Source organism: Scyliorhinus canicula, chromosome 3 (assembly GCF_902713615.1).
Source record: "Scyliorhinus canicula chromosome 3, sScyCan1.1, whole genome shotgun sequence".
Lineage (NCBI taxonomy): Eukaryota > Metazoa > Chordata > Chondrichthyes > Carcharhiniformes > Scyliorhinidae > Scyliorhinus > Scyliorhinus canicula.
In genome coordinates, this window is record NC_052148.1 from 255453680 (window position 1) to 255464844 (window position 11165).

An 11165-nucleotide genomic window follows, 5' to 3' on the forward strand; every position below is an offset into this window, starting at 1 on the left:
CGGAAGGAGTACTCTTTCCTTATGCCTCCCCAAAGGGAGGGAATCATAGATCTCTGCAGTGCAGAAGGAGGCCATTTGGCCCATCGAGTCTATACCGACCCTCTGAAAGACCACCCTACCTAGACCCATTCCCCCACCCTATCCCTGCAACCCCATAACCCCACCTAACCTTTGGGCAATTTAGCAAGGCCAATCCACCTTACATGCACATCTTTGGAGACTGTGGGAGGAAACTGGCACACCCGGAGGAAACACACATAGACCCATGGAGAGAATGTGCAGACTCCATAAAGATAGTCACCCAAGATTGGAATTGAACTTGGGTCCCTGGTGCTGTGAGACCGCAGTGCTAATCCATTGTGCCTCTGTGTGTGTGTGCGTTTGTGTGTGTGTGTGAAAATACAGTTAAAAAAAATATGGACTTGTGTGTGACTCCTGAACTTGATCAGTCAAGCCCATTTCAATGGTAATTAGATGGAGTTTTAAAAACTTTTATGAGCATAGTACTTGTGAGAAAGTATCGTTCAATTAACAACTTTTTGTAAAATGTTGTTGAAATATGCCTCAATCTTGTTTTTCATGATTATTGGGATTTGATTAACAGCATTGTATTTTTGAATATATTTTTTTAAATGACACTTCCTGTTATCAAAATTGCCACCGCTGGTTTAACATCTTATCTGAAGTGCAACATCTCTAACCGAAGCATATGTTTGCTTGGTCGTAGAGCCATAGGTTTTTCCAAAAGATGGCAGAACTCTGTCACAGTTTCAGGCATGAAGTGCAGCCTGGAGAGGTTCCTTCTACATCGCAAGGTGGGTATGTTTCTATCTGTTGATATAGTTACATTGGTAACTACAGTACAGATGTGGGCAACGCATCTCAGGTATGATCTCAACAATCGGGAACATGTCCTCCAAATAACACAAAAATCCCACTTCATGTCCATGTGATGCAGCAAAAATAATCTCAGTCGAAACTGTTGACCCAAACCGGCAATGCTAATCTGACAAAAAAATAACGGTGAAAATCCCCTGTTCCACGACACGCCACTTAAACCGTGGTTTCAATTTACAACCATTTAAATTCCTGTCACCATCCAAAACGTATCACCCTGTTGCTGTTGAACAGAATCCCTCTGCTATGCTCACTTCAAATATGGTGAGGATTCCATGAGTTTTCATCAACGGAGATCCATTCATTTCATTTTAATATTGTAAAAAAAGGTCCAGCCCAGCCATTGGTGCAGACAGGCCAGTGTGTTTCAGTGTCGGTCTCCAGCCCAGATAAATGGGTAAGGTTAGCAGCAGGAAGGGCATCTGGATGTAAAACCACCCCCCCAAATCCCCAAAATGATAGTTGACATGAAGGTGATTGATGTGACCATCAATTCATTCGAGACACGATAGGAAGTAAACTGTGGCTTTAATAGACATACAACTGAGCCTGCCTGCGACCAGAAGAACTGAGGGCAGACTCACAAGGCTGCAGCACCTTATACTTCCGGTAGTGGGAGGGGCCATGGGCAGAGCCATAGGCGGAGCCGAGGGTGGAGCCCTGTACAAGCTCCTCATCTCCCCCTGTGGGCAGAGCCACGCAACGGCTCACAGACAGGGCCCACAAGGACACAATGCTATACAGTGTGAACGCAATACTATACAGTGTGAATTACATGATGTACATTCACCACAGTGATCAACCAGCATTGCGACGAACTCATGTACCTTTGGAAAAGCCGAAAAATGAACCAACCAACTAACCCCTATAATAAAGCTGTGGGTTCCTGGGGAGAGAGGGAGGAAGTTTGGACCTGTCGCATTATGTGGATGGGAGCAGATGTAGATCATTCAGTCACTCAAATCCATTCCGTCATTTAATTAATTCATGGATGCTCTGAATTTTAATTAATCTAATGGGCAGCACGGTAGCAGAAGTGGATATCACTGTGGCTTCACAGCGCCAGGGTCCCAGGTTTGATTCCCCGCTGGGTCACTGTCTGTGCGGAGTCTGCACGCTCTCCCCGGCTGTGCATGGGTTTCCTCCGGGTGCTCCGGTTTCCTCCCACAGTCCAAAGACGTGTAGGTTAGGTGGATTGACCATGATAAATTGCCCTTAGTGACCAAAAAGGTTAGGAGGAGTTATTGGGTTACGGGGATAGGGTGGAAGTGAGGGCTTAAGTGGGTTGGTGCAGACTCGATGGGCCAAAAGGCCTCCTTCTGCACTGTATGTTCTATGTTATCTGTAAATGTCCATGTTTCCGTGACCTTTAATACACTTGCCAAAGGAAAATCAATCAATCTCAGTTTTGACATTTGAAATGAAAATCGCTTATTGTCACGAGTAGGTTTCAAATAAAGTTACTGTGAAAAGCCCCTAGTCGTCACATTTCAGCTGATTATACACTCTCATCATCAGTGCAAACAAATATCATCTCAAGGGTTGCATGCATGAATGACTCCATGACCCAGGAAGAAATGATGAAGGTCCTACGTTCTCCAGGGAAGTGTGGAGCCCTTGTAGTTTCCCCTATCTCTATCCTGGCTTCCATCTTTTCTCATGTAGGCCTCAGGCTCTGCCAAGTTCAAACTTGCAGCTGATCCATAAAATCCCTACAGTGCAGAAGGAGGACATTCCGCCCATCAAATCTGCACCAACCCTCTGAAAGAGCACCCGACCTAGGTTCACTCACTGCCCTATCCACATAACCCCACTTAACCTGCAGATCTTTGAACACTAAGGGACGATTTTAGTATGGTCAATCCATCTAACCTGCGCATCTTTTGACAGCAAACCGGAGCACTCAGAAGAAACCCATCAGACCCAACAGGGCGAATGTGCATACTCCACACAGTCACACAAGGCCAGAATTGAACCTTCATCACCGGTCCCTGGTCCTGTGAGGCAGCAGGGCTTACCACTGTGACACCATGTCACCTACCTTTGGGGCACTTCTGCTAAACCAGCACTGTTTTTCACAGTTGGCCAATGACAGTCTCCCTCTTGGTGACAGGGCTCTGCTGATCACAAAATGATTTGAAATAGACAAAATGGCCAAGATTCTCTTCTGGGATAGTGAGTGAAAAATGATGGAAGATTTTGTTGGGATGACAACCATTGCCAAGATTAGAATTTTCTTCGCCTGCCCACCTTCATCCTTGTTGCGTTCACTGGTGACAGCTCAAGGGAGGTCTTCTTCATGAGTGGAGGCAACACAAGGTGTAGGTTTCAAGAAGAATTTCTCTCCATCCACCTCAATTACTGGAATTCCCAAGTATTCCCTTTTCTCATTCTCAGGATGCGGGCAAGGCTGAGTTTTCTCCCATGGGTTCATAGAAGATCATAGAATTTACAGTGCAGAAGGAGGCCATTCGGCCCATCGAGTCTGCACCGGCTCCTGGAAAGAGCACCCTACCCAAGTTAACACCTCCACCCTATCCCCATAACCCAGTAAACCCACCCAACACTAAGGGCAATTTAGGACACTAAGGGCAATTTATCATGTCCAATCCACCTAACTTGCACATCTTTGGACTATGGGAGGAAACCGGAGCACCCGGAGGAAACCCACGCACACACGGGGAGGATGTGCAGACTCCGCGCAGACAGTGACCCAAGCCGGAATCGAACCTGGGACCCTGGAGCTGTGAAGCGATTGTGCTATCCACAATGCTACCGTGCTGCCCTTGTACACTGTTCCTCAAATTTAATTGAAATACAAAAATAAGGGCAAAATGCCTTTCAAGGTACCTTAATTGGCTACCAGCTATGATGGGGACCCTGCAGAAAAGCACACTGAGGCGGGAACATGTCAAGGAGCCAGCCCATTACACTTTATTCTGAATCTTCACAGACTTTGGTCTACAAAGCTGCCAAAATGGACCATGTTTCCCTCTTAAAAGGACATTAGCTTCCTGGTCACTTTCACTGGTGCCAGCTTTTTACTTCCAGATGGCTCAAATTGAACTCAAATCCTCAAAGAACCTGGCCGGATTTGAGCTCACACTCACTCTCATAAGTGCAGCCGTGTTGATTACTAGTGCAGTCACAGAGAAGCCTACATTCTCCAGGAAAGGGTGAGGACAGCGTGCTGTCCATCTCATCTTCTTTTCACTCTCCACAGCACGCCCCACAACCCCCACCTCCCCACCACCGCCGTCTTGTGTAGGCCTCAGGCTTTTCCAAGTCCTATGTTGCAGCTGGTCTTCTCATCATTGGTGTGATTGCGCTAAACCAACATTGTCCGAATTTTCACGGTCGTCTAATGACAGGCTCGCTCTCCAAACGGGAAGCCCGTCAGGGGTCCATCATACTGACCAGATGACCCGTAGTGCCGGGTTGCAGTTCTGGAGCATTCGGAGCGACTAGGAAAGTTTGCACCCCTCGAGAATGCCAAGATCGGCAGGAAAGAGCTGGGCCGTGCGTCTATTTTATGAAGAAATAGCAATTCACCCAACCAGGGTTTTCAATGAAGCTCAGGTTTCACTCCTCGGGATCAAAATAATATTAAACAGGTTGCTTTACTCTGAAATACTTCAATCTCAAAGCTTTTTATTGTCATCGCTACATATATTTGCCAACGATACCAAATCTAATTTACTTAAAGCTCATGAGAGCATATTAAATGAGAGTTCATTTTAATTCCATTTTTGTTGCCCACCATCCCAATGGTACAACTTTATTCCATGAAGTAATTTTAATGCTATAGGTTTGTATTAATCCAGAACGCAACGTGCCATGTAATCACAGCTGCAGTATATCTGCATTCTGTAACTGCCATACTTGGCACTTATAGGTTAGAAAATCTGATAGTTAATACTGCCACAGAGTGAGAAATTTGGAGGGGTTCGACCGTAATAAACCATCTTTAGCTATGTTGCCATGTAGGTCGTAAAGGATCGTGCCAGAGGAAAAATAACAAAGAAAAACCTTTTGCATATAGTGAAAAGAGAAAATGTTGGAAAAGCCAGACGTTTCAATAGCGTCTGTGGAGAGTGAAGGGGGAGGGCCGGATTTTTACCAGCTCTCTGGGGAAGGGCTGGCTGAGAAGCGGGGGTTCAGTAAAATGTCACAAGAGGTAGGTTGGGGTGTGGAGTACCCATCTTCTTGCCACTATGTCACTTTGCCAACAACAGGGAAGGAAGGTGGCAGATATCCCTCCTGGCCTAGAGCCCAATTAAGCCTTTTCAGTCACCAATTAAGGTCCTTTTCTGACCTCCAATGACTATTTTACGATTTGCTGTAGGAAGGGGGTGGGGGGGGGGGGGGGGGGGGGGCGTGCCGCGTTTTGGGGGGGGGGGGTGAGGTGAGGTGGTGGATGGCCCTCCACCAGTGAAACCTGGAAACCTCCGAGCAGGCTCCGGGGTGGGTTTTGAGGCATGGGGGTTGGGGATGGTGCCTCCTATCTGGGCATTTTTTTGTCCCATGGAGGTGTCGCCTGGTAATGGCAACACTTACTCTCAACGGAGCACCCTCCCTCCTTGCTCCCTTCCCCTTCGTCCCTCCGTCCCCTCCCCCCCAACCCCCCTTCCCGCCTCCCCACCAAGGCTGGCCTGACTCGCCCCACCGCTCACCAATCCGACGTACCTGACTATGAGGCTGTGTAGGTGGGTGGCTTTCAATGAACTCTCCTCTGCCCCCAGGTGCAGCCCCAGCAGAGGCTGCTACCCTCTAATGGCACTGCTGGAGCTGCTGACCCTCGGGCTCTATGATTGGGCGGGGTGATCTTGGGGGCCATACGCCACACGGATGGCAAATCCCATGGTAGCCACTTAATTGGTTGCCACTGGCGATATGCTGCCCCGGCCTCCCACCAAAGCAGGGCTGGTCCTACCCTCGGGCCTCGGCCACCTGTGCAAAAATCAAGCTCAGATTTAACATTTCAGGCGGCACTTTGTCAAAACTGAGAGTACTTAGATGTGTAATAGTTCATATACAAGGCAGGGAATGGGGCCCGGAGAGGAAACATCAAATGGGAAGCTATGTGATTCAATGGAAGGCAGGACATATTAAACGACAAACGGAATGTTAATCTAAGGCAAAATGGGTGGTAACGGGGCACATTAGGAAACAAAAGATGTACCTAGAGGAGGTGTATATTTAGAATATTTAGAACAGTACAGCACAGAACAGGCCCTTCGGCCCTCGATGTTGTGCCGAGCAATGATCACCCTACTCAAACCCACGTATCCATCCTATACCCGTAACACAACAACCCCCCCCTTAACCTTACTTTTTTTTTAGGACACTATGGGCAATTTTAGCATGGCCAATCCACCTAACCCGCACATCTTTGGACTGTGGGAGGAAACCGGAGCACCCGGAGGAAACCCACGCACACACGGGGAGGACGTGCAGACTCCACACAGACCGTGTGCAGACTACACACAGTGTATATGTGAAAAGCAGAACCTTCACCAACAGCTGTTGTCCAAAAAAATAATGGAAAGGGATCATGATCAGGAAATGTTGGGCTCAACGTTCAATCCAGAAGGTGGCCATTCGAAAGATAAGGTGCTGGTCCTCGAACTTGCATCAAGCTTTATTTAGACTCCCAAGAGGATAGTTGGAACACTTTAGGGATGTCCTCAAAGAATCCCTGAAGAGGGCAAACTCTGTGGCCGGCCAAAATGGGGAAGGTGCATTCGGGAGGGCATCAAACACACCTTGTCGAGAACACGGCGGGGCAAAGTCAAGATGGCGGAGCGAGCGTACAAACCTACCCCCAAGTAACTCATCCACCCAACTCTCCAAGCACCAACTGCCCCACATGTGGCAAAGTTTGCAGATCGCACATTGGGCTTACCAGCTATCTGAGAACCCATCGAACCTGAGTGGAAGTGAGGCATCCTCAACCCTGAGGGACTGCCTGAGAAGATGAGCTTCATTGAAGCAACGTTCCCTTCCTCGTGTTTGGGGAAATTCTGCCATCGCAGGGTCCGCCGGGGATGCAGGTCACCCAAGCCACTAATACAGCTGACAGCAAAAACATACAGGACACCATGAGGAAAAGGTTTAAGGACATTTCTCAGAACAGAAACCATGATTGCAAACCACTTTACACTTGCCTCTATGAACAATATAGAGGGTAGAATTGCATTCAATTATCCTAGAGATTCAGTTGTGTTGGCAGTGCCTGGGAACGCGCCTGGGGTCTGGATGTGCACTAACTGCCATATCGGTTAAAGTAGATACACTCACACCAGGAAAGTACGTTGGTGGCATTTGAAGTTCAGAATATTTAAATTTGGGACCTGTGCTTCTTTTAGAAAGGCGGAATTTCGCTCCATCACTTTGACCTCCTGTTGTCCCTTTCTGAAATTTGTGGCGCCACCCATTCAAAGATGGGAAGCCTAAGACCCATATGGGGTTGAAGACAAGCAGGTGATTAATAGACATTTTAAATGTGAAGGGCACTGGATTACCCTGTGGCAACGGTAACTAACCCTTTGGGGATATTGCAGATATTGCTGGTTTGCAGATTCGAGCTACAGGTTAAGCCCAAGAATGGAACCTACACCTAACCTCAGCACACATGAGACTCAAGGATCCAAGAGAATTTCCAGGGAAGCCTACAATGACCCTCAGTATTCCCTCGAGCCACTGGAGCAATGTAGCGTGGGAGGAGAAATGGAGGCAGCAGGGTAGCATGGTGGTTAGCATAAATGCTTCACAGCTCCAGGGTCCCAGGTTCGATTCCCGGCTGGGTCACTGTCTGTGTGGAGTCTGCACGTCCTCCCCCTGTGTGCGTGGGTTTCCTCCGGGTGTTCCGGTTTCCTCCCACAGTCCAAAGATGTGCGGGTTAGGTGGATTGGCCATGCTAAATTGCCCGTAGTGTCCTAATAAAAGTAAGGTTAAGGGGGGGGTTGTTGGGTTACGGGTATAGGGTGGATACGTGAGTTTGAGTAGGGTGATCATGGCTCGGCACAACATTGAGGGCCGAAGGGCCTGTTCTGTGCTGTACTGTTCTATGTTCTATCTCTTCCCGAAGGCCTGATTCTTTCTTTGTTTTTCTCAATGGGGCGGGGGGGGGGGGGGGGGGGGGGGGGGGGGGGGGGTGCTGCGGCGAGTGAAAGCCAACAGATTAAACCTCTGGCCAAATTATACCCCTTTGGCCAGACCTACCCTAGAATTGGACTACGCCACCTTGCTCAGTTTTGTCCGACTATTTCTCATCCACGTCTGGTCTCTTGCTCAGCACCTTTATCGTTTGGAGCTGGTACTCCATTTCTGGGACTCGAGATTTGTGGATTTCTGTGTTTATGCGGTTACGAGTGATGTAAGGGAGAAGCAATTGTGATCGACGTGAAAACAGGCCAAGTAAGAGGTGAGATATTAACTACGTGAGAGGATATTTTAAAAATGGTCAAAATCACCCACAGGCAGGAAGGTCCTGCGCTCCTTCAATGAACTCATTTAATTTTTCTGCCCCTTTCCTGTCCCACAGTACTTTCAACCTCTCAACTGTGACGTCACTTTCAGTCACTCTCTTTAGGTCTGTTTTCCTTGGCCCCTCTACCTCTCACCACTCAATCTGTTCATCCTTTCCTTTTTGTCTGCACTCCACTTCTGCTCTTTCACTTCCTTTTCTCCCCAATGAGCTTTTCCACAAGTGCCTGCCAGTGTAAACAAGCCAGCTGTTACTCACTCCCGATGCCTGATGTTGAACATGACAAAAACGGATGGAAAGCTGCTTCAACTGGGGCAAAGCCAGCAACACTTGCATTTCTTACTCTTACTGCACATGGGATTAACAACGTCTTTCCTCTCTTGTCGAGGTTCTTTTTAAATTCTCAATCAATAATAACAACATCAACTTGTAATCATTGCACCTTTCATTGCACTAATGTCCCAAGGAGCTACACTGGAAAACGAGGATGCCTGAGGATTTCTTGGGTAGATGGCCAAAAACGTGAGTCACAAAGATAGGTTTTTAAAGTATCTTAATTCAACAGATTTTCAACAGTTTTACAATACAAATAAACTCCACAAACCCCCCCCCCCCGCCCACCCAAACGCCCACCATGACGAATAAACCCCAACATTGTAGAAGCCATCACTCCACCCCCCCCCCCCCCACCCACCCAGAGCAATTTTCATCTATTCCAGGGTCAGCAGGTCCCCCCCCCCACCCCCGCACGCCGAGATAGAGAGTGGAGAAGCTGACCTCCACTCCAACAAGACCCGCCTACGAGCAATCTGTAAGGTGAAGGCTAAAACATCTGCCCACGCACCCGCGTGCTGCTTTTTGCCAATCCGACACCCAAAATATGGCCTGGAGGGGGCTGGGCCCAATGCCAACATGTAAAGCGCCCGAAATGGAGCTGATCACCGTCCTCCAGAACCTTTCCAGCTTCGGCAGGACCAAGACATATGTACATGGTTTACAGGCCCCCTCCCACATCACTCACAGGCATCCTCCATCTCTTCAAACAGCCGGCTCATCCTCGACTTTGTCAGGTGTGCCCTGTACACTATCCACAGCTGTATCAGCACCAGCCTCACGGACAAAGTTGAGGCATTTACCCTCTGCTGCACCTCGCCCCACAGACCCTCCTCCAGCACCACCCTCAACGCTTCCTCCCACTTTGCCTTAACCCCCTCCATGGACACCCCATCCTCCTCCAAGATACTTCCATAAATCGCCGAGACAATCACCTCTCTAAACCCCTTCGCTGACATCACCACCTCCAGCAATGAGGAGGCAAGCACCATCGGGAAGGGCGAGAAGACCTTCCTCGCAAAGTCCCGCAGCTGCATATAAGCTTTCGCCCTGCGCCAGCCCAAACGTCTGATTCAACTCCTCCAAACTTGCAAATCGCCTTGACAGAAACAAATCCTTCATTTCCTTTAATCTCCCTCTCTTCCATTCCCCAAAACCTTGTATCCATCCTCCCTAGCTCAAACCCATGGTTTCCCCCTGATTGGCATTCCTCCCCCACGCTCCCAACCTTAACTGCCTCCAGATCTTCAACGTGGCCACCACCACTGGACTCAGTGCATACTTCCCCGGGGACTATTGGGAGTGGGGCCGTTGCCAGTGCCCGCAACCTAAACCCCCCCCCACCCTGCTCCACCCACCTCGCTCCTACTCCTGCAGGGGAGACCACAAAATACTCACTTTTCCCTAAATTCAAGTTTTACCCTGAAAACATCCCAAAACTCCCCACCGAAGAACACAGCTCCAAAATATACAACAACAAGTCATTGCATATAAGGATACCCGTATGTCCCAACCACCATTCACTATCCCACTTCCACAACCCAGAGCTCCTCGGTTCCATAGCCATGGATTCTATCGGCAAAGCAAACAGAAGGGTGACATGGGGCAGCCTTGCCTCATACCCCGGTACAATGCAAAATACCCTCAGGGAGTTTCCGCCGGTTTTCAGGCGGGGGTGGGGATCACGCCACGCCGATCGGGGGGCCGTTGGCAGCCCCCCCCCCCCCCCACCCCCCCCCCCCCACCCAGCAATTCTCTGCTCCCCGATGGGCTGAGCGGGCCGTCGGTTTCTGGCCAGTCCCGCTGGTGTGAAATGGACATGGTCCCACATGACAGGACCTGGCTGGTAGGCCGGCTGGCACGGTCCTGGTGGGGATGCAGGGGGAATCGGGGCCCACCGATCTACGGGCGGGCCTGTGCCGTGGGGGCACTCCTTCCTTCCACGTGGCCTCTGTAGGACTCCGCCATGGCCAGCACGGAGAAGACACCCACCCTGCACATGCGGAAGAATATGCCGGCCAGTCTGTGTATCTGCGGAACCACGCCGGCGGTTCTGCACAAACTTCGGCCCAATCCCAAATTTCTCCAATTCCGCTATCAAATAACTCCTCTCCACCCGATCGAATGCCTACTGCACATCCAACATCATCTTTCTCTCCCATCTGCTGGATAAAGCACCATGTTCAACAACCTCCTCACATTCAAGCACAACTGTTCTCCCTTTATGAACCCTGTCTGGTCCTCCCCAATCACCTTTGAGAAGCACCCTTCCAACCTTAACGCCAACACCTTTGCCAATACCTTGGCGTCTACATTCAGCAGATATATGGGCCTATACGACCCATACTCCACCGGATCCTTGTCCTTATTTAGCAACAGCGAGTTGGAAGCCTGCCTCATTTTTTGCGGCAAGACACCCCTCACCATCACGTCCTCAAACATTCCC